Source organism: Megalobrama amblycephala, linkage group LG1, assembly GCF_018812025.1.
Source record: "Megalobrama amblycephala isolate DHTTF-2021 linkage group LG1, ASM1881202v1, whole genome shotgun sequence".
Lineage (NCBI taxonomy): Eukaryota > Metazoa > Chordata > Actinopteri > Cypriniformes > Xenocyprididae > Megalobrama > Megalobrama amblycephala.
In genome coordinates this window covers 25,112,999-25,138,547 of record NC_063044.1, presented here as the reverse complement: position 1 = coordinate 25,138,547, position 25,549 = coordinate 25,112,999, and the positions used below count along the sequence as shown (strand labels likewise).

General features: G+C 37.0%; 1 long non-coding RNA gene across 1 annotated transcript in view; it reads left to right on the top strand.

Annotated features, from left to right (window-relative positions):
* Positions 1 to 202: 202 nt before the first annotated feature.
* Positions 203 to 25,549, top strand: part of LOC125265644 — a 77,006-nt gene continuing 51,659 nt past the window's right edge. The window contains exon 1 of the long non-coding RNA XR_007184311.1: positions 203 to 735. This is a non-coding gene — a long non-coding RNA (uncharacterized LOC125265644). The remainder of the gene's footprint in view (positions 736 to 25,549) is intronic.

The following is a 25,549-nucleotide window of genomic DNA, read 5'->3' as shown; positions in this document are numbered from 1 at the left end:
AAAACCTTAATTTATTTTCGACTGAAGAAAGACATGAACATCTAGGATGACATGGGGGTGAGTAAATTATAAGGAAATTTTCATTTGAAAGTGAACTAATCCTTTAAATGTTAGTACATAGTAGTTAAAGACAATACAAAGTGGGTCCATGTAAACTAAACTGAATTCAGCTAAACTCAAACTACATTTCCCGTGGTTCATTGCTGTGGGGTGGGTGTGTGTGTGTAATATGGGACTAAGCGGAGCTGCAGTCTGCCGCTGACAGTCACACTGCGAGTGTGTGCGTGCGCGCGCTTCTCTGACTCTTGATACATTATAGCGAAACACAAGATTTCATCCGGACCTTCGTCTGAGTCTCTCAGTTTAATAACAGGACGTCGTTCACGAGTGTGAAGAGCTTCATCCGCGGGCGCGCTGGATGATGTGTTTGTAAAGTGCTGCACGTGGGTCCACAGCTTCATTCAAGGAGATAAACCGGATGACTTTCTGGATTCATGTGGATGTGGATTCATTCTTGCTTCAGTCTGTTTGGATTCTAACGGCTCAGATACGTGCTTTGTGAATGTGACCATGATTAAATGGTGTATTTTTGGGAGATTGCCGTGTCTCGCTCCAGTGGAGCTGCATATGACTTCTGGAATAACTTAACATGTGGAATAAACTTACTTTAAAGGATGAAGGATTAACAGAAGTAAGAGAAGAAGCACAAACTCCTCAGAAGAAACAAACGCTCTGGTAAGTACTGCAATATTGACAGTGGTGGATATGCTTATAACAGCTTCAGACATGATTTTATAGTAGCCTACATAACGCAACATTCATTAGAGTACGTTAATAATCACACTTGATAATCTTGTTAACAATTCTCTAGTATAATGGCTATACTGTTATTAACGACAGTAATATAAAGTGTTGAAGTTGATATATGTGCGCTTCACCTGTTTGCCTGTCAGTCAGTTATTCTGACGTAATTGATTCTGTTTATTCATATGTTTTGCTGGAGCCACCTATAGATGATAGATGTTCTATTGTTCGGTTTGCTGCTTTTAAAATAGCACACAGGTGCTGCATGGATGTGTGTAGAAGAGATAGGTTCATTTGGTCTGCTTAGCAAAACTACAAAACCAAGCGGACTCCCCTAACCAAAACAAGTACCATGATAAAGGAATGATATTAACATGATTCTGTTGGCTTTTCATATCTTCTGCTCAATATTGACACTGACAGCTCTCATCATACTGATACTGAAGTTCATAATCTCGCCCTAGTTATTGAAGTAGATATTATTAGTAGGCTATCATTTTGGTTGATGCTGTGAACATGTGACATCTACTGAAGGGGCATTTCCTGTCAGGCTCTGGTAGATGACATGCAACATGCAGCATCTCCTCTTTCTCCTCTTTAAAAATGAGTGGATTGTGGTGTTTAGCTAGTGGACGGTGGGCGCTGTCAGGGTGGATGTGTTTTAAATCAGCTCTGCCTCAACTCGCCCCTCTTCCCGAGCAGAATTCCCTCTATTGTTGAGCCCTGGACAGAGATCCACTATAAGCACAGTCCCCCACCACCCCTTCACAGCGTCCCCCTCTCTCAAACACATCCTCTGCAAACAAGACCTCCTTTCTCCTCTGGAGAGGGACCCTATGTCCAACAGCAAGTGACTCTCATGGCCAACCATTGACGATGGGATACTCCCTTCACAAAAGAGGCTGAAGTGTCAATAAAGTTGGTCGGAGCCCCCGATGCACAGGAATGCCTCTCTCTCCCACCCTGAGAGAGACAAAGAAACACTTTGTGTCAGCCAGGGGGCCCTTGACTAAACACCAGGGCCTTCTCTTCACCCCAGCCCTACTCCTCTTCCTCATCCTGTTATCTTAAACCAGGAGTGGGAAGCACGTGTTTGTGTTGTGTTCAGACAAACTACCCTTTCCTGGCCAAGGCCCTGTTTACACCTGGTATTCAGATGTGTTTTGCTCGATCGGATCACAGGTAGATGTGGGAGACACATTCCCATGCACACCTGGTGTTTAAATTCGCCTCTTTTGACCATATCTGTCCTGATATCTTCAAAAGGTGGGCGATATGACCAAATTCTTATTTCATGCTATGAGACATTTTATTTCACGTTAACGATATATATCACACTCTAGTTATTTTGTGTTATTTGATCTAATTTCTGTTATTAAGAGCAAATTACGAACAATAGGACAATACAATGTAACAAAAATATGAATTAAACAAATTAACTTTTTCAGGTATAATAGATTTATTTAATATGTAGTTATGTAGAATTAGTTTAATAATATGTAAAAATAAAATATTGCATACTCTTCACTGTATGAATTAAATATAATTTTTTTTTCTTGTTAAAGCTAAATAAGTTTATTCAGTCCAGAACCAGAACAGTAAGTTATTTTCTCTTTTGTTTTATTCACATTAATGATACAGAGCAGCAAGTATATTAGTCTGCTGTCACTTTAAAACCAAATACACAGATCCATTATACTGATACACATCCGGTTTACACTCAAATGAGACATAACCAGCTGTGTTTACAGGAATACTCCACGCGATGGGCATTTTGACAATTGCATGTGTATTCGACCACACGTGAAAGAGAACTGAATTCGAGATCACATGCTGAGAGACATGGTTTTCTGTGCACCGCATTGAGTTCTTTTTCACTGTTTATTGTGCTTAAATACACTTTTTAACATCAAGCGCATCCCACTCTATATTCTCATTCATGCGTTTCATCACTCTGAAGTGTCAATAGTGCTATATTACATACCGCGATATACACAATATAGCAAAATCTCTAACGATAGACATCTTATATCATGGTAACGATATATATCATTGTACCACCCAGCCCTAATGGGCAGGTAAATGTATGGTCTTTTTCAGATCTTTCAATCTAATGGATGAAATATGGTTGTGCAATTTACATTTGAACACAATCAGAGATGATGGAAAAAAAAATACGGAGAGAAGCAGCTTTCGTTTCTGCTCTGACAGCCGAACGCTGTGAGTGTGTGTGTTTCCATCTTTCCATCAGCTGACAAAGTTTAAATCCCGTCTGGCTAGCACGCTTCCCATAATGTTTACGCATTAGGTCAGGAGGCAAAAAGTAGACAGTCTTTAGTGACCATTTGAACACCATATGAGCGTTTACTCTACCAAAGCAATCCGGTCGAATGCATTTTCAGCTACCTCTGGAAGTTGTTGAAAATGGACAAACTCAAAATATTTTACGTCCCATTTACACCTATATTTAGCGTTGTCCGCTTGTGATCCGATCGACCAAAACACATATTTATACCAGGTGGCCTAAAAATATGCCAAGAAATGTTGGTTTTTTTTTACGCATTTTATTTGTCGATCCTTGAACCAGGGCTTATTTTACCTTCAGTTACCCTGTTGATGAACATTTGTTTGTGTCCTTGTCATAAACAGGTCTGAGTAGGTGTTTGGAGCGTGTGCCTGTTCGCCAGTAGCACTGCAGGTGTTTACTGCGCTGTCATATAATACGTCTGTGGTAAACCACAAGAGAGACGTACATGAGCGGTCAGGCATGTGTGCTGGCATTTTGCATCTGTCAGGAACTCCATAAAGTCCAACGTTTGCATTCAGTTAAATTGACCACACTTTTTTTTTTTTTTTTTTTTTAAGCCACAAGTTACATTCCAATGTGTGTGCCGTTAAACCAGGTGTTTTTTAGGTAGCGAATTATAGTTTAAATAGCAATATTCCTCGTTCCTCGAGTCATGATGACAGTAGTTGAAGTGAATGAGAGAACCATAATTCTGCACATTTTTTGTTTGATACACCATTTTACTTATAGAGGATGTTTCTGGTTCTCTTCAATATTTCACAATGTAGTGATGAAGTGTGATACTTTTTGAGCTTTAGTAACATAACCAAATATGTTTGTCCGAGGACATGAACAGCTTTGCTAACATTAAAATGATCTTGCAGTTTTCCTCACCTGTGCAGTTCCAGGTTTAAATTGGTGCTGACTGAGTTCAGTAACCCAGCATAACGTGAGAGGCTGCGAACGGCAGCGGTGGGAATGTATGTAACAAGAGTGTGTTTACAGGCCGTTGTGCATCTCTGAGAAGAAACTTCTGCACAGTAAGAGCTCTGAGAAGGACCATATACAGTAATTAGCAAGGCTCTTTGTTTCCATGTGCTTTCTAAGAGTCATTATACTGTATGTGTGTGTGTCTGTGAATTCATTGTGTACTCTTATACCGCAGTTATAACAAGCAGCACATTGAGTCCAGCGCATTGGACCAAACAATCCATTTTTGTGTGCCCGTATACTCTACGTCTCTCGGTGTGTATTTAGCGTGGCTCTAGAGTTTGTCTGTCATTTGTTAGCGCTGAAGGAACAATGGGCAGCTTGTCTCTGGGGTGGTGATGCTGGAGAGAGGGGGTCTGGGATCGGCCCGCCTCGGACCAAGAACAAGCGTCTGTCTGATGGAAGGACCTGCTGACCCTTCCTTAGGAAAATGGAACCTTTGTTCAGAGGTGTGTGTGTTTATGTGGCTGCGTGTGGGAATGTGTCTACGAGTGGGAGAGGCTGAGAAAACCAAATGGCCAGATGAAAGGTCAGAGAACTCAAACTCGATGTGTTCCTGTCTATATGTAGAACAAATGCCCTTGATTCGTACTCAGCAATCCAGGTTTTGTAATAGATGTAGCAAGGGTTGTCAAATATACTGACTTTGGTAAAAATATGACTGTACCAGCGATTCCCCCCAGAATTTTAAGCGCTGTTGAGCAGATTCTTAAACACCTCTGATTGGCCATTGTGTTCACCCGCTCAACAGATATGTCTGTGATTGGATTCAATGATCAACGCTTCAAAAACATGCTGTAAATAGACATCTGTGACGCTCTTCACCTATCAGTGGATATATTAGGGATCATATCTGTTGAGCGCGAGAACACAATGGCTAGGGGGAAATGCTGGTATCGTCACATTTTTAAAATTTCAGTACCGGTATTTTTGACAACAATAGTTGTAGAGGACCAATAGTGGCTAGGAAATGCAGAATTTGTGATGTGTCTTTATGGAGACTTGAGTCTCTCTGTAAGTGTTAGTTGTTGTGTCAGTTTAAAAACTATCAGTAGACTTGTCCAACAATTTCTTTCAATTTTAGTGTCCCAAACCAAAGACTTGTGGACCCGTGATGACCTCCACGTGCACGTGCCCATGATTCCCAGACCATCAGGAGTCTCAAATGTCGTTTTTTGTTTCAGAGGGGTTCTCACGACCGTCCTCTTTGCGCTGTGTGCCCAAGTGTGGGGTAGTATTTAGGACAGGGCAAAAGAGTTGGACACTTCACACACCGTTTCGTTTACTGATGTAACACATTTATAGAGCTCTGTCATTCAGAAGGCTTCACCACACCTTGAATTGAATGTTTTGCTGCTTCTACTTTGAGTACGAACAGGGTCTGGATCAATCTTTAAATGACAAGTGAGGTAGTAAATCAGGCAGCAGTCTATAGACACATGCCTGTCTTTTTAAATGAAATCATGTGAATCCATTTTCTTATCATTTTTGAAGAATTGTTCATGACTTGACAGGCTTTCCCACTAATTGTCTTTGAAGCTGAATTGTGTTAATTGTGTTTTCTTTATAATGTGAAGAGATAACTGTATTGGTCTTTGATTGATGTAGACAATTTCATGGTTTGTGGGGCCATCTGGTGGCTGGTAAGAGTAACACACACACTTCAGTTACAAACAGTGTTTCTAGGGAACCTCAGCAACTTCCAAGGGGACCAGAAAGAGGACTTAAAAAAAAAAAGATATACAGACCTCTAAACAATTACCCTCAACAATTATATTTTTTATTATTATTGAAGAACATAGAGATGTTGAAATGTCTGGCATCACAAAAAGAATCATGGTTATCAGTTCTTAGTTTTTGTTATCCTTTGTCAATCCAAACAACCTACTGTGTCCAGGTATTTTAACTATTCATTAGTGCTTCCCTCTACCTACACATTTTTAGACACTTTTAATTCAATAAATTTTTATTGTGTGGATAATACAGTTTTTAGGACGTCACTCCATCAGTCCTTCTAGTAGTTCTTGAAGAATGACTAGGTACTTGATTAATTAGTGAAGCATTTTCTGACCACAATGAGAGTAAAAAAGGACATTCTTCAAGAACTACTAGTGATCTGGACCATTATTTTAAAGTGAAAAAGATGTTTTTCACTTAAAAATAATGGTCCTGACTCCTGATCACTAGTAGTTACTGGATAGTGACTAGGTAACACTTGAGTAATTAATGATGCATTTCATGATCACGTTGAGAGTAAAGAAAGACAATTGCTCACATCTCAGACACTTTAATGTTGCGATTAGTAATTAATTAGTAATTCTTTATCATTTGTCATAGTTACCTATTAGTTCTACTCATTTGTCCTGCATTACTTTCTGCATTGTTAATTATTAATGACGGACCATTATTCTAAAGTGTTACCAAAGAAAGATGGCAAAATCATTATTTTATTTTTACACAGAGATTGGTAGGTCTATTAGTAAAATCTGTTGATTTTAGCAATCTTTGTTTCATTATATGCCAACAGTGACAGTTCAAAAATGGCAAAAAGCAAATTTTCTGTTTTTTTTTTTTGCCTTAAGTTTGCATGCCTGCAACTCAAGAAGTATTAAAGATATCTTAATATCCTTTTAGATTCTGGTTCTTAACAAACTTCTTTTTTTGCATCTTCATTTTAAAGGCCCTCGGTGGTTCAGTTCCAGAGATATGGAGATCTTAATGCGGCTCCATAAGTAAATTGCTAAATTGTACACATTTTTAGTGGTTGAAAACCAAATGTGTCTCTTTGCATACAGCTGATTTTTTTTTTTTCCATTTAAAGAGGAATATCTGAACAACAAGTAATGTTGAAAATAGAAATGTATCTTGTTTTGTTTCTATCAACGTTCCCACATAAATCCGTTACTTGGATACAGTGCGCCCTCTACTGATGAGTCACAGACACCACATTTGTGCTGAAATTACTCTCTCCATCTCCAATCTGACATAAGTAATATTTACACAAAAGCATTGATTCTAGGACAAGCCTCTGTAAAACTGTATTACTGTACAGCATGAATGTGCTCTGAATGGTTTTCAAATAATGCGAATGGACCCACAAACGAGAAAGGGATGCTTCTCTTTTAGGAATATGGTTTACCAAACAGGCCTAGGGCCCCATTGACTTCCATAGTGTGTGCAAAATATATATATATATATATATATATATATATATATAAAATTTATTTTTTCCATACTATGGAAGTCATTGGTTATCAATGGTTATCAACTGTTTGGTTACCCATATTCTTCAAAATATCTTCTTTTGTTTTCAGCAGTAGAAAGAAACTCATACTGGTCTGGAGGAAGTTGAGGGTGAGTAAATGATGGCAAAATTTTCATTTTTGGGTGAACTATTCCTTTAACTTTCCAGCAATGAACTGTTGCACTTGCACCACAGGGCAGATCTCACTCCTGTTTACAATCCCATCTTTCAGCCTCTTCTGCAGAGTTCAGGAATCATGTCATACTTGACTCTGTCTGTCATCTCACCAGTTTAACTTTCCATTTTTAGGGTGGGAAAATTTGTGATTGCTTCAGTCCCCTTATAACTCATATGAAACCGGTGACAGGCTTCAGCTCCTCCCCGTCTTATAGTCCATGTTATTCAGCATGTTCTTCAATCCACAGCACAAGCATCAGCGTTAGATTCACATGCAGTCATGCACAGAGATGATTGAAGACACAATCGGTGTCAGACAGCCCTCAATCAGTCAGTGCACTCGTTTAAACATCTTAGACGTTTAATGACAGAGACACGTGGAGTTATTTTGTTCTATGAAATAATGACCCAGCAGCTAATTGTGAGACATTTATTAGCATTAGAGTAAAGGGATTTGTGGTTTTTGTCATGATGAATTATAGAAGTGGCAAATGAATTTAGTTAAAATGATTTGAAATGAAATCAATATTCAGGGGTTGACGTGGTTGGTTGTGTAGAACCTACTGTATGTATTGTTTCTGCCTACTCTTGTATACAAACAAGATATTGAATGTTTTTTTTTTTTAATCATCATACTCTGAGCCCCCCAATATTGAAATCCTAGAATCGTGCCTGCTTTCAGTTTCTCTCCCTGACTTTCTTCCTAGAAATATCCTCTTTGTAAACTCCTCTCTCACTCTGTCGAGCAGTATATCTGTTACTGTTGGAGCAGGTGAGTGGACAGAAGCTTGCTTCGGATAAGGTCATGTGAGGACCAGCTCTGTGAGGTACTGCTGTAGCTCACTGTGGATTGGGAAGAAGGCCCAAGCTTTGGAAAACTTGTTGGTCCAGTGCCAAAGCTGAAGTCTCCAAGCACGGTTAAGGTAGCAGGCTGTACCAGTGTATAACTGAAAGTGGCCTGTCCTGTGCTGCCACCTGCTGGAGAATTAACATCAGTGTAGGTGAATGAACAAACCTGTCAATCACTAACTGAAGTGATTGATGTTATTAGTCAATTGTTTATTAACACCCCTAGATCCCAAATGTCTCTAATCATCAGTTCATTAAAGGCTTCAAGACCAGAAGCTGTGTGTGCCAGTATAAATATCACCGTACGTTCATTAAAAAAGAAAATATGAGTTTTACAAGATCTGTACAGCATGTTAATTCCACATCACCCAATGATGTGATTTGGAGCTGACATTTTATAGCAGTAACATGCTTCAGGAGTGAAGTGACATTCACATATGTTGTGATTGATCAGAGCCATTTTATTCTCTAGAAGTTTGTGATATGAGTTTCAATACTTTGACCTTTAGTCACTCTAGCTCAGGCGAAAACCAAGAGAATTCAAAGTTAAAATCCAAGAGAAATGGCTTTAGATTCAGATTTAAGAGGCTTTATTTGATTAGGCAAAAATGTTCACCTTTCCAGTTTATTTTGTATATGTCTCACAGTTAGGGTTGCAAAGGGGCGGAAAGTTTCCGGTAAATTTCCGGAAACTTTCCACTGGAAAATATTTGTGGAATTTATTTAAAATGTATCCTGTAAAAACAAATATAAACATTTTGTTTGGTCATAACATGAAGTAACAGTTATTTATTTTTCACATTCAATGAATTCTAATTTAGTAAATATGTAAAATAAATATATTTTTATTGCAGCAATTGTTGTGTGTTATTTATTTCAGTCTCACATGATCCTTCAGAAATATGCTGATTTGATACTCAGTTATTATCATTGTTGGAAACAGTTGTGCTGCTGAATATTTTTTTGGAACCTGTAATACTATTTTCAGGATTCACTGATTAATAAAAAGTTGAAAAGAACAGAATTTATTCAAAATAGAAATTTTTAACAATATCACTTTAATAATATTACTTTTTAATCAATTTCACACATCCTTGCTGAATAAAAGTATTAATTTTTCAAAAAAAGAAAGACAAAAAATGACTGACCCCAACATTTTGAAAGGTAGTGTATATAAAAGATTTGTATTTTAAATATATGCTGTTCTTTACATTTTTATTTATCAAAGAATCCTGAAAAAATATCACAGGTTATAAAATTAAGCAGCACAACTGTTTACAACATTGATAATTGAGTATCAAATCATATTAAAATGATTTCTGAAGGAACATGTGACACTGAATACTGGAGAAATTATGCTGAAAATTCAGCTTTGCATCACAGAAATAAATTATATTTTTATGTATATCAAAATAGAAAACCATTATTTTAAATTGTAGTTGTGTTTCACAATATTACTGTTTATTCTGTATTTTTGCATAGTGCATGCAGGGGGTGTGGTTGAGGAATGTGCAGGGTAAAAATTCAACTAAAGTTGCATTAAATCTGGTTGTTTTAACCAAAATTATTGCTGCAAGATGTTTTTTTCAACTACATTTAAGTATAGGCTAACCTATAGGCTAATTCCCATTTATTCCTGTTAATTCCCATGGAAAGTTTCCAGCTTTGGAAATTCCCGGAATTTTGCAACCCTACTCACAGTCAGACTTTCTTTGGTATTCACCTCTATCTCTCTATCAGCTCAGGCCCAAAATCCACCTGTTTATAAAACACTGGTCTATTTGAAGTTTTTGCTTCTGAGCAACGTTCACTGGATTTGGTCGAGCAATGTTTTGGATTGGATGTCAGATCTCTACATGAGCCGATGCTATAGATGAGGATTATGCGTCAAGCTTGAAAATATAAAATATAATTTTTTAAGAAACCAATTTTCATATAAAGGTTGAAAATAAGAGTTTTTGATCCCTACTACAATAACCAGTTCCCATAGATTTAATGCAGGCTGGCTAACCCAAGTCTACCAATCTGCCACTCATTCTGGATACATTTTTTTTTTTTTTTTTCAGTCCTGTAGCTTGATAATAATTTTCCTATTGTCACTGTGAAGGTACTTTGAGACAATGTGTATAGTGAAAAGCGCTATATAAATGAAGATGACTTGACTTGACACTAGTTTTTTCCCATGTGACAAGAAATGAATTTGGATTAACCTGTTAAACATGTTTAGATGTATTTGTTTTCCTTTTGGCACTTCTTCCATTTTCTCATAAATGTGTCGTTTAGCCTTACTTATAAGTAAGGGTAAACGACAGGATGGATCAATACCGTCAAATTGACAGTCATAGTACACATTATTTTTGTATGAATCTTGGCAAAAACAAAAGAAAGTACCGCACTGCTTACAAAAGTATCAAAATATCTTGTGGAAACACAAGTAATGACAGAATTAATCATATTTTTTTTTTTTTTACCAGTTCTTGGATGACAAAAAATGATGTTTTGAAAGTATTGTTGCACTGGGCACAATTCCCACATCAATAGTTGTCAGTCTTTATAGGACTAAGTAATCTCTGAGATGGACACGGAATGTCGCTCTGAAAACGGCATGTACTAGACGATTTCTTAAATTTGTAGCCCGTTTATAAACAATCAGCAGAGAATGTTGAAAAAAAAACACTTAACACTTAACACTCAACAAATGTCAGTGCTTTTTTATAAGAGGACTTGGATGAATAAGTTGTAATAAAAGTAAAGGAATTTTTGGGGTTTTTTTTGTCTTTTTCAACAACTCAGAATGTGACAGGATGTGAAAAGATGTGTTTAAATGCTTCATCGTCCCATTCAGAAGGGTAACAAATCCTCCTCAGCATATAAAGTTGATTCTTAGACAATCCCCTTTTTAAAGCTCGTAGCGAATAACAAAGTGTTACGATCAGATTCTTTTGTAAATAGCGTCATAATCAAAGTATCTTCATATTTCTGTACCCACATATCTAAAAAGTATACTCTGGACGAATTAGGCTAGCTTCCAAAGTGAATTCCAGGTTATCCTCAAAATTTGATTTTTGACTTTTTTGGTCCTTTGTTGACAAACAAAAGTAAGGAAGAGAAACCTTAAAAGCAAACACTGAAATAAGCTGCACACAGGCCATCATATAGGCAATTATTGGCATAAAGCTTGGGTGTTTGGTTTGTAAATGTCTTGCACTCAAGAAATATTTAGGCCTTATTTTATATTAGGACATATTATTTGAGTTACATGCTGTATACAGTTCTCATCCATTTGGATTACAGTTTATTAATAAATGTAAAGTGATGCATATTTGCCAGTCAGACACAATTAATTTTTATTTGCCAGTTTTTGCATGCATATTTTTAAATGAATTTCAAATATGGAATTAAATAACTCTACTTAACTAAGTTAAGTAAAATTAACAAAGAAAATAAGTAATTTTAACTTGGCCAGTAAAAGGTTGAGTAATATCTACTTAGTTGAAGTTTCTTTTGCAATACATTTTACTCAAATATAACACTGAATTAAACCATGCTTTTAAAGTGTCTGCTTTACTTAGAAACATCTAAGTAAATAATACAATAGATATTGTGTAGACACCATATCTACATGTTTGAAGTAAGGTGCCACCTGAAAACAGAGACTTCAATACTTGATACACAATACACATTCGATGGATCGTGAAAATGAACTCCAAATGTCACAAAATGGCAAGTTACTAAACCTAACCACAAAATACAGCTGGAAAACAATGTAAAATTGACCTCATTAATTATTTAAGGCTCAGTGCATGATGGGAACACTGGTGTCAGAAAAGTTGAGTAGTTTTACTTCATTTTTAATTCTTGTCTGAACTAACTTTTTCATGTAAAAATCACATTTGTTTTTTTCTGTAGTATCTACTTCACCATAAAATCATTTTAATACTAATAAACAGCCTGTGATTTATATATTTATCATTAACAAATCCAATTTGTTTCAGTCTCATCCATTTTAGTTAATTGAGTCTTGCTTGTTCCATAGTTTAAACCATTTTCACATCTTAACTGATTTATTTGAATAGTTTTCACAATGAACAGATCTCTGCTGATGTTAAGCAGTTTAAATAAATGCATTTTTATCAAATGATTCATGTATTCATGTTTATTATTGTTGCAGCTGAACCTGTATTTAATGTCTGGGTCATGTTCTTGTGTTTATTTGCCATTGTTTCATTTCTTACTGACGAATGATTTTGATTGGACACGTAGCCGCAAAGGAGCTCAAATGTTTTTTTTTTCTCTTTATTTATATAGGCCTATTTGATCATTTAGTTTTCTATTGAAAGACTGCATGATTGTTTTTAGCATTGTTTCTTTCCCCCTGCTGGAGGAGTAGAGTGATCTGTGAATCCCAGTTGTGGGCACTAGATGGCACTGTGCTTCCATTGAAATGCTATGCAGTGTCATAACTGAGCCAGATTACTCTTCATGTCTTATTGACCATCATCATACTGGAAGTGGTCCGCCTTCGAAGATCAAAGCTCCCGCACGTCACTATCACCAGAAGATAACGTCCCCGTGAACCTCAATAAAGCCTGAAGAGAAACTTCTGCCGGTCTTTGGCAAAATAGGAGTTGCCTTTAATGTTTTTTCAGGAACCTTTTCAAATCATGTGAGCTAGGGTTAGTCTTGTTGGTGTAAAACGTTGAACTTCACAGTTTGTACAATGCACAGTTAATCATTTGGACAAGCATTTGTTTGGCTTGACAGGAGGCTGGAACGGTCGGTTTAGTGAAATCCCGGTTCTGTGTGTGTGTTTGTGCCCTGTAACCAGAAGACACGGAAACTTGGCAGATGTCAAACTTTCAGTTGGGTCATGGCCAGATCTTTGTGAAGTTCAGGTCTGAAGTGACGCGCCCGTCATGCAGGTGCGCCGGGTTATGATTGGGTGACAGTAATAGCAGCGCTATAAAAGCGTCGTCTGTTTCCCACAGTGTGAGTGTGACACATGCTGTGCTGTATATGCAGGCTATGGCTGTGTTTGGAATGGAATATTAGCCTACTGCTGTATACTGTTTACTATATATCAGAACACTCTAATCCAATTTTTCACATTCATTTAAAAAGTGCAGAAACAGGGAGAATGATACTTTAGTTCTTTATATTCTTTAGTTATCCATTAATCCTAACTGTCAAACGAGTTTCTCTGAATGAGAGAGACAAGCTCATGTAGTTCTTTTCAGGAGGCCATTGTAAGTAAATACGAAAAGAAGCTTGGAGCACTGCATACTTGAACCTTGCCCAAATTTGCTTTCAACAAATCAGATTTGGTGTGATTTAAAATGCTTCGTTAGGCAGGTTCCAGCCTTCAGGGATTACGAGAAACCGAACGAGGAGGGTGAAGTTCTCAGCAGACTTTGCAGCATTATCAGAGCTTTGCCATCAGTCTGCTCTGTGTGTGTGTGTGTGTGTGTGTGTGTCCGAGCAACCAAACGGCCCCTGTTGACCAATCACAGCACAAATTCTAGTGGCCGAATGGAGCGCTGCCAATCAGAACGTGGCACAGAGTCAGATGAGGGCGGTCAGTGTGTGGACATGTGCCAGCGTGTTCAATCAAAGCTTATCTCGTATCGGAAGGCAAATACTATACTTTCAGATTATTGACTTGGTTCCTCGTGTAGTTCTTCTCACTCTTTCCTCTAGATTGTACTTTTCATTTCTCAGTGACGAGCGAAAACAAAACAATACAACTTTGTTACATGCGAGTGAAGCTTCTGTGTTTGGCTGCTAAGACAAGCTGCTTTCACTGTGTGTGTGTTGAGGTGTGGTTAAGTTACTGTAGGTCAAAGCTCAGGTAGGCGTCTTGTCCTCCATACTGTAGCTAATGTTTAAGACATTTTGCTCCATATGCACATACTGCTCCACAATTATATTTTCAGTAGTATGTCCAAGGTTTGGCTCCATAACACAGTTTTGGCTTCAGTACGATACCAGAATCTAATACCTCTGTATCAATGCTAAATTGATACCATTGATTTAAAAAAAAAAAAAAAAAAAAGAACACTGCATGAAACTCTCAGTGCTCCATGCTGAGTATACTAGTTTGTATTTCACATAGTGCAAACTGAATGAAAAGAAAAGAAAAAAAAAGGCACTATGAAAATAAGTTGCTTTCCTAGTTTCTTGTTGCTGATAGTCTGAATTAGTGGACTGGCGACCTGAAGATGCTTTTTTCCCCCTCTTTCCGTGGGTGTCAAAAGAAGGAATAATGAACTTTCATGTAAAACATAAGCTGTCATGCATTGACAGTGAATGATCAACAGCATTTAATAATCTTGGTTAATGTAAGGTTTAGTATTTGTGTTCATATTAGTTTAATGCATAAAGTAAAAACAATATTGAATTAGATTATTGAATACTATAATTAAAACTGTATTATGTTACTTAATGGGTTAGTTCACCCAAAAACCCATTAATTACTCACCCTCATGTCGTTTCACACCCGTAAGACCTTCGTTCATCTTCGGAACACAAATTAAGATATTTTTAATAACATCCGATGGCTCAGTGAGGTCTCCATTGCCAGCAAGATCATTAACACTTTCAGATGCCCAGAAAGCTGCTAAAGACATTTTTAAAACAGTTCATGTGACTACAGTGTTTCAACCTTAATGTTACGAAGTGACAAGAATACTTTTTGTGCGCCAAAAACCCCCAAAATAATGTCTTTATTCAACAATATCTAGTGATGAGCGATATCAAAACAACGCTTCATGAAGCTTCGAAGCTTTACGAATCTTTTGTTTCCAATCAAAATGCCAAAGTCACGTGATTTCAGTAAACGAGGCTTCGTTATTTCATGAAACGTTTCAAAATTTCAATGGTTCACGTGACTTTGGCAGTTTGATACACGCTCCGAACCACTGATTCGAAACAAAAGAATTGTAAAGCTTTGAAGCGTCATGAAGCAGTGTTTTGAAATCGCCCATCACTAGATATTGTTGAATAAAGTTGTTATTTTGGCGCACAAAAAGTATTCTCATCGCTTCATAATATTAAGGTTGAACCAGTAGCTTTAGTAGCTTTCTGGACATCTGAAAGTATAAATGATATTGCTTCAATGCAGGCCTCACTGAGCCATCAGATTTTATCAAAAATATCTTAATTTGTGTTCTGAAGATGAACGAAGGTCTTACAGGTGTGGAACGACATTAGGGTGAGTAATAAATTACATAATTTTCATTTTTGGGTGAACTAACTCTTCAAGGAATGTTGACAAATGTACTTTTATTCTAACATTTAAAATGAGTAATATTCATTACTATTATTAAAATCAGTGTTACTAATCTCTTTATTCTTTCAAGCAAATTCAAGTAAAAATTTGTAAACATTGAGACATCATTGGTTCTATGGTGTCACACACACATTTGAGCTTCCATGTTTACTCTTTATTTGTTAGTTTAGGGCATGTAAAGTGAGGCTGCATCAAAAATCACACACTTCCCTGTTATATTTTAAGCAAAAAAAAATGTGTCTTAATTCACAGTACTCATAAAAGCGTAGGCATAAATTACCTGGATGATCTACTATTCTGGTGAGATTCTAAAGTGTGCATATGATGGACACTTTACTATCCCATGTGGCCACGGGAGAGGATTTGTGAATGGCAGTGAACCGATACTACTGACACTGGTAGATTGCATAGTGAACGTAGTACATACATACAATATATATATAGAACATACATATTTAGCGGATGTGAAGTAGGCCCAATTACTTACTCAGAATATGTATCTACTCAAGAGTGTGATTTTGGGATGGAGCCTGAGATTTCTCTGATTGATTAATCTAGTTTCTTTATATTGTCACATTTGCTGGTTTCACATCAGTTTGGGTAACACACAGAAAGCAGTGAACTTCAGAACATCAGCATATCAAGTACCGAAATGAGCAAAGTCATTGTACAATTTGAAATATAATATATACCAATATTTTTACAGTTTCGATATACCGCATATACATTTTAACAAAGAAATTATTTGTACCTTTTTTAAGGCATTTTCATCAAATGGACGTTTTACCATCATTGTGAGGACTCTGTCAGAACACACTAGTTTTCTGTTGTTATTATTCAAAACTAATATTAATGACTTTAGACTTGGTCTGGGAAATAAATCCAACATTCACCATGACTTTACAGACAAAATATATTTTATATGAAAAATTGCCCATCCGACAGACTAACCCTAACTCAGAACCCTTAACGTGAACTTTAAATCAAATGATTTATGTATTTATTCATCATTTTTACTTTTCAGAAACAGAGGATTTGTCAGTTTCAGCTCATTTCTCAAGGCAGATTTGTAGTGAAGTGAAGTAAAGATCACATGCTGTCAATGCTAATGGGATGGCAGCAGTTTTTTTTAGGGGGGTTTAAGCAGGTGCTGCTGTAGCAGTCAGGCTGTTTTAATAGGATTAACTCACACACACACACACACACAGACACAATCTGACCCAACTCTTATACAGGCAAAGCTCCAGACTTCAACAAATGACTAGGAAGACAAAAAAACATATAAGAACAATATGACTTCCCAAAGTAATTGCAGACAAATGTTCAGTAGCATTAAAGGGGCCATATGTAAGAATTTTCATGTATTAATTCGTTTTTGTATGTTGCTTTGTAAGTGTGAAACACTAGTGTTCACTCTAAAAATGATGTAAATTAACTGGTGGCTAGATTTGAAATGATTCTTGAAAGTACAGTATTTAGGGAGGGGGGCCTTCAAATATTGTTGTGCACAATGGGGGGCCTTGAAGTCAAAAAGGTTGAGATCCACTAAACCAAACAAAAAATTCAGACTTTTACCCATTTAACATTACCTCTGCCTCTACGCTGGCTGTTATTAAAGCTGCGCTTGAGAAACTGGCTAGCGCTCGTGTAGTGATATAACTTCACCTCCTCACTGGCACCTGTGCAGAGACCCGTGAGTCCAAACAGCGCTCCGCTCCAGTCATACGTCACGGCTCAGAACTGATGGCAACAGCGACATCCGCCGGGTTCTGGCCGCTGTATCTGGATGAATGTGTCCGGTGGTCCCTCAGGTGGGTCTGCCACGTGTTCTGCCAGCTCAGAACCGTGGCGCCGTGGTCAGGGCAGGGCTGAGGGCCGCGGGCCGGGGCCTGGCCGCTGCAGGAAATGGCACCTAGATTGTGGAATAAAAAGTGAGCGTGAGAGCTATTGAGCGGGTGAGTAATGATGGTTTACTCTCTGTCCTGCCAGCCTGTCCACGTAAGCAGTCATCAGTCGCTATGGCCCAAGGGGCCACGGGCCCTTTCCAGCGGAGCCAAGTTGGCCGTGCTGAAAACAGAAGGCTAATAGAGGCCACATGGTTGTGATCAGGAGATCAGGTGGAGGGAAAGTTCCTGCCCGGACCTGTGACGTTTGGATTCAGTGTTGGACCATTTCTCTCAAGGCTCTGTCTATGACTGTTCTGATCAATGTACGTGAAGGGGTTTATATTGTGATAACGGCAGGCATCATCCTGTTTATTATGCCCAATAAATCAATAAATGCACATGAAGTGTTTATTCGAGTTGAAATGATTTTATTATGTGAAAGAAATAGAGCAGAGAGTGATACTAGAGATATGAATCAGTCAGAAAAACTGTTAGTTGTAGAGTTCTACACAAAAAGAAGAAATTATCACATGACCGGGGCTGGCTGAATTTGTTTCTATGACGTTCGTGTGATGTTGCTGTGAAACAGATGCAGTTCTCTTGCAGTAACCTGAGGTGAAGTGTTTTGATAGCTCATGTCTTGCTTCTCGCAGGGATTGAACAGCAACTCTTCAGTAGCTATACTGCACCACAACACCACCATCATGTTTATTTGTTAGTGAATGAGTTAAATTAATGAGAAGGTAACTTTATTCTGTCTGTGCTGCTCCAGAGTGTTTTATGAGTTCAGTTAAGTGTTACAACTCATGTTCTTAATCAGATGAAGCTGTTGGTGTGTGTGTGTGAGAAAGAGCTGTGTGCTAATCAGCTAAAAGAGATTGGTTCAGAATAGAGCTGCACGATTAATTGTTCAAAGATCTTGATCTCAATTCAAACACCCAAATGACAATGATTCTCCTGTCTATTAAACCTTTGACAAAATCACTCCTGAACATTCAAGTCTGTGTTCACGCTGCCACTGATCCAGAGTGAGCCGTTGAAATGAAATGTGGAAAGTGTAAATGATGTTAACTATGCAACAAAATAGTCCGTTTCAAGACACAAGCTTATGACATGGTCACTCAGGACAAGTGATCCTTGTCCTCCTAACAAACATTTTAGGACACTGGGGTATTCAGGGTGTTCTGGGTGTTAGTATGTAGTAGGGATGGGCATTTTTCCAAAATATTGTATTTGAATATTTGGGCCCGTAAAAAACGAATATTCGAATATTTGTTTATTTAAATGAGGTTTATGTTATATTTTCATTCATCAAGATTTTGTAACCATTTCTGAACAAGCTTATGATTAGGCAATATACACAACAACCTTACGTCATATACATAAGCTTATGTTTGTTTTAGTTCAAAGTATTAAACAATACATGCAAAAAAAAAAAAAAAAAAAAAAAAAAAAAAATATATATATATATATATATATATATATATATATACGTTAATAAAGCAGACAGCGGCAGTTATCATGCAAAACGTACATAATGCACTGGAGTCAGCATATGGTTATTGTTTTCATATTGATTCACATGTTCATGTTGAGAAAAACAATAATATCCACATGCTCACATGAGAAAACGAGCTGCGCTGACAAAACAAAGATAACAATAATATATAACGTATGCTAAGCTAAGTTTCTAACAGTAGCACTTTGTGTTTTCTGTCTCCCTCGACAAAATTTAAAGGAAGCATATGTCTCAAAATCATTTTGCTATCAGATAAGTTATATTCTCGGTTTACTCTGGGTTACAGCTGCGCTTACCTGTCGTGAATGCAGTGATGGACAGCTGTCTTTCCTCATTCGACAGGTGTTTTGATTTTATGTGCTTTCTCATTATGGTGGTGATATTATGATAACTCGGTTTCATTAATTCATTTGATCAAAAGTAATTACATTTTGTAAGATCATTTACTTCGCGAGGCAGACGACAAACTTATGTGATGATCAAATAAAATGAACTTGTTAAACACGCTCCACAGCGCCACCTAATGCATATAGTTATAACTGCGAGTTTTAGTGCTTAGGATTTATCATGGATTCACTGCATTTACGGCCAGGAAAGCAACACAGTAAAATTTGAATAGTCATTTTATTTTTCGAATATTAATTACAGATCGAATATTCGACTGTTTGTGCACACCCCTAGTATGTAGTTGCTAAGGTGTTCTCCGGGTGGTTGCTAACTAACCCAAGTCAAAAGAGCTCTGCGCCCCCTCTCTTTGATATTCTGGTCTCCAGATATGGCCCAGCTCCCTCCGGCATTACCAACGGAGGGGGATCTATGGGATTCTTTTGCCCGTTTTCCATCTGTTAGGCAAACATTTTAGTGCACATTGGGACAAGATGCAACATTTAGGATATCACACTGTTGCGCACTATTTCTGTTATTACATTTCTTCTGTTCCCTTTTCTTTCTGTGTTATGTGTATGTTTGGTGCTCTTGAGGTACATTTAATATCAGTTACTTTATCATATAACTTTTTTCCTCATGGGCTATTTTAACTTTTACTGGAGTTAATCTCCATGAAGATATCTTTATTTGGTTTGATATTTTTATAGCACTGACATACATTTACACAGAGACACACAGAACATGTTTTCAACAGTTGTGTTTGTGTCTCTCAGGTTATCATTTGTCTTACATCTACCGGTTAAAATCTGGTTTGATATTGTAGACAATAAATTCCCAGTGGTCTACTCTGACTATCATAAAATGACACATTTGGCCTCAACATTAAAGCAAAGCCGCAAAAGCACTTTGAGACGTCTGGATATTTGCACAACCATAAAAACATCAGTGTATCACTCATATTACTCAGCAGCAGAGGGTCAGATGAGACACTGTATCTCACGTGTATCTCAGGGACAGTAAATTGGGGTCAAATTCTCTGAATTTCCAACAAACGTTTTCATTTTTTTTGCTGTAGCCTACAGTGGAGCGTTTGACTTCACAAAGCCTTCAGTTCAGTGTATTGTGAGCAGGGCCTCATTCATAAAGACACGTGTAGAATGTGAAAGAAAATGTAAACAACTGTATGCACACATTTCAGTAACATTTTTATATCCAGGGCTGCACTATATTGGAAAAAACTGACATTGTGTTATTTATTTATTTATTTATTTATTTATTTATTTATTTATTTTTGCGCAATATATATATATTACAACATGAAAACAATTCACCAGATGACTTGAATAGCTATATTTGGAAAGAATGAATCATTCTGGAATCATTGGGGTGATTTTGTAGGTGCCTGAATATGCACAGAAAATAATGAACAGATTATAAGCATAGATAATAGAACAAAGATCAGTTCATGCACTCCCTACGGATCAAACCTGTGGTGTTGCTAGCATAATCTGTACTGTTTGAGCTACAGATAACTGGAGAAGTTTTTGAATGCCTTTTTTTATTATTTATGTGCTATTTGTAGTAATTACAATAACTGGGTACTAACCCTTTTGGGTATTGAAGGTTGTGAACCAAAATTATGTAAAAATTATTCCCTCTAAACCTGATTTAGTTTTTGTAACTTTAACTCACGTATTTATTTTATATTAACCAGTACTTTCTTAGCTAAGAACACTGTAAGTGTATATACTTTAAAATAAAGTGCAACTGAATATAGGCGTTAAAAACACATTTGGAGAAATATAGGATTTCATATGTTTATGTAATTTTCTATCATTTATTGATCTTAGCGCTGGTGTTTGATAATGCAGCCGGAGGGCGTTAATTTTAACAGTTTACTAATACATTATTAAAATCAAAAGTTGTATCTGTTAATATTATGTTTAATGGACCTGAATTAAAAATGAACAGTGGTATTTTTATTAATTAACATTAAGAATGAATAATAACTACTGTAACAAGTGTAGATATTGCTCATTGTTAGTTAATGGATTAACTAACATTAACTGGCCTCACTGCAAATTGTTACATATTGTTCTCTATAGTTCATCTGCACTTTTAATCTGAAACATTTGCTTACTTTTTTATGTATTATTGTATTAAATGTTCTTTTTGTTATTTGAGTTATTAAAAAAAAAAAGTTATTAAACCTGTTAGGAGGACAACGCTTTTTGGTAATTTAATTCAGTACAATATACCGCGATAAAACATTCAGCAATCATCATAATAGGAAATTTTGATAGCGTTGCATGCCTGTTTATGCTGGTCTGTAGTGTTGGGATAGACTCAGTCATGTTCATAAATAAACACAGCAGTGGCTCCTGTGTGTTTATGTCGGAGGCCCTCTGTCCATCATCTCTCTCATCTCAGCTGGCCACAATATGTGTCTGTGGACACTTTTAAACTGCGAGTCTGCGTGTTTGTGCTCTGTTTGGTCGGAGTTTTCACTGTCTGTTTCTATGCTAATGGAAGAGCTCACAATTCAGAGATTGTGCTTTTTGGCTTTATACATGTGTGTACTCATGCTTTCCTCTACAGTGTGCTTATCCAAGTGATATTTGGGATTATTTCCATATGAGAGCCAGGCTGTTAACAAATGAACGCTTACTGACACACAAACAGTTTCTCTGAGGAATGTCGAACATGCTGGTGCTTCGGTACTAAAATGCAACAATACCAGTCCTACTACAGTATCAGTAGAGCAGAGTATCGACTCAATACAGTTGTGATGGACAGGTATTTGTGTGCTCTTTGAGGAGAACTGCCCATCAGGATGTGCAGCCTAATATACATTACCTGCTGTTGTTTATCACACTGCTGATATTAATCAAAGAAGAATTTTAATAGGAAATGAATAAACCATTCACCACTCAATGCATGGATAACTTTAGTAGCCCTCGACATCTAAACATGAACACAAAAATATCCATTAAGTTTTAGTATTTTTTTTAAACCTTTTTTATTGACTAGTGTTGAATGATTGTTGTTAGATACACTCCCATTTAAAAGTTTGGGGTCATTATTATTTTGAAAGAAATTAATACTGTTTCTTTTTTTATCAATCTACTGTAAATTAATAAAGACATTTATAATGTTACAAAATATGAATTTTCTATTCATCAAATAATCATCAATAGAATGCATCACAGTTTCCAGCACAACTGTTTTCAACATTGATAATAATCATAAATGTTTCTTGAGCAGAATGATGTCTGAAGGATCACGTGACGCTAAAGACTAGAGTGATGATGCTGTAAATTCAACTATCAAAGGAATAAATTACATTTTACAATATAAAAACCATTTATTATAAAATGTAATAATATTTCACTGTTTTTACTGTATTTTTGATTAAATAAATGCAGCCTTGGTGAACAGAAGAGACTTCTTTTAAAAACATAAAATCATACCGACCCCCGACTTTTCATTGGTAGAGTATCTGAGGAAGGTACAGTATGAAAAGCTTGTATTTGTTCTGCTTTTGTAACTTGTATTGCAGGACAATAGAACACATTAGTAAATGTAATGCCAAATTTACACTGCAAAGGTGGCACAGAAGCGCTTCTGCAGACAGTTTAATGCTGCTCAGAGGTGGCATAAATGCATTTACACAATTTTAACTACATATTGTTATACTAGGGGCTGAGATCAGGCATAATTTAGTCTGGCTTTTATGCTGCATTGCTTCCTTACACAGAATTTTAAGCAGGCACAGAGCAGCCTTAACTCAGCTTTGTAAAGTTGCCTTATGTGTGCCGGGGAAAACATCTCTCAAACGTGTTAAACACCTGAAATTTTTGTCCAAAGGCCTAAATAATAATAAAAACAAAGATATGACATCCAAAGTATGTAAGGTAGTACAAGTAGATCTCTTTTATTGAATCCAAAAGGTTTTATTATATTTTGCTACATATAAAGGTATTTTAAAGATTTTGAAGTGTCAAAATGTCATTCGGTTTAACCGTCCAAAGGCAGATAGAGCCATGCAATTTGTGATTTAAAATATCTTAAAATGTATTATATGTATATATTTTTTATTCTGGCATTATTTTATAACATCATATATCAACATAGTGCAAAATGGTATTAAAATTCTGTGTAGAAGTCATTGCTTTGTTATGAGAAAAATGTCTGGAAAAATTAATTTCATTGATGTCATTCAGTGTAACCAATATAAACTGACCATTTTGGATCAAGTCACGCAGTCAATATCATGTGATAGGATGTGACATCATTCAGACACCTGCAAAAAAACCACATGGTTGTGAAGCAAAGTAACTAACTCTCTCTTAACCATTTAAAAAAATTGTTTTCACTTGCTCATATGAAGGTCCTGAAACATCAGGTCATTCGGTACAACCGCTATAAGACATGGAAAATGTTGTAATATTCTAAAAACTTGTACTAAATATAAAATGTTTGATTGTCCTTTTGTTAGATAGCTAGCAAGCTAACTAACTAGCTAGCTAGATATCAGCCTGTTAGCATAGTTTGAAAATATCGTCATTCGGTATAACCAAATGTGTAATTCGGTAAACACGAAATTTTGGTTAAACTGAATGACTTTTTTGGTGGTTTTTCTTGTAAAAAAAAAAATGACAAAAGCAGTGTTAATTGATTATAAAAACCACATAATCTCATTGTTAACACTTAATAAAACTTCAATATGAATTATATCTCCATTGTGTTTTTTTACACTTTTAAAAATCTTATTCGTCAATGACCCCTATATCTTCATCAGTGTGCACACATACCGGAAGAAAACGAGTGGGTAGTAGGGATGGGCATTTCAAGCAAAAATAATATTTGAAAATCGCTGGGAATTATTCGATTATTATTCGAAAATCGCACCCCTCCCCTGCACGCACGCATGCACACACAAACAGAGAGAGAGAGAGGGAGAGAGACCATTCACGCTTTCTATCTGTATGATATTGATAAACTGTTTAATTCATTGGAGAACATGCTGTCTTAACTCAAGCCATATAATGATTGTAATGTGCTAAAACATATTAATATGTTCTTTAATATAAGTGAAAGTAAAATCCGCACGGCCATTCATAACAGTGCGAAGCGAGCGAGCTTCCGTAGGAATAAACTGAAAACGCTCGCTCTTCGCCAGTGGACTATCAGTGTCGCTCGCTCGCGGCGTTCGCCTCGCTTTTGTCCAGTCCGGCACCTTATAGTGGACACGCACCATGAATGACCGAGGGAATTTTACTTTCACTTTCAAATTAGCGCCAATTCGGGAGCGGTGACAAGTGATGATACCGATGTTGTTCCTGAACACCGGCAACACCGACTATCGCAGCAAGCCTACCTCAAGCCATATTGATTTTAGGCTGCCCAAACGCGTTATATCATTGTGAACAGCTTGAATGACGGCTCGTGTGTCGTGTGAACATTGATTTTGACGTCTATGTTCTGCTGTTGTCTAGTTGATTGACAGCTTTTTAGGTGCGTTATTGGCAGCGCGTGCGCCACCCTCTGGTTACATGAACGTGTCACCATTGAAAACATGAGGATTTTTTTAAAGCCGAGTTCAGACTGCACGATTTTCAAAGTAGTCGGGTCACTGTTCTTATCACACTGCATGACTATCTTGGCCAACATTCAGTCGCTGCAGTGTTCATACTGCATGATGGATCGGCGACAGAAGGTTTCACACTGCATGACTTTACAATAGGAAGAATCGCCGACAACTCTGTCTGGCACACAAACTCCGTTTCACAATCATACACGCGCGAGACGTGACAAGGAAACAACGCGATATCACACATTCAAGACCGGAGTTCTCACGTGAGACTGGGCCTGCGTCTCAATCAGCTCCCTAGCTCCCTAGGTCGTGAATCAGTATATAATGAAAGTGAATGTGGCTGATACCCTGATCAGTGCCCTGACTACTGAACTAGGGAGCTGATTGAGACACACGGCCATTATTATTAAAAATAGTAGCCCGCAAGAAGCTTGAAATGCGAATTGTCTGTGCGCTGATTTGCAGCGAAAACAACAAAAATAAAAGAAGAATAGGGAGAAGGAAATGTTTGGGGAGACGCGA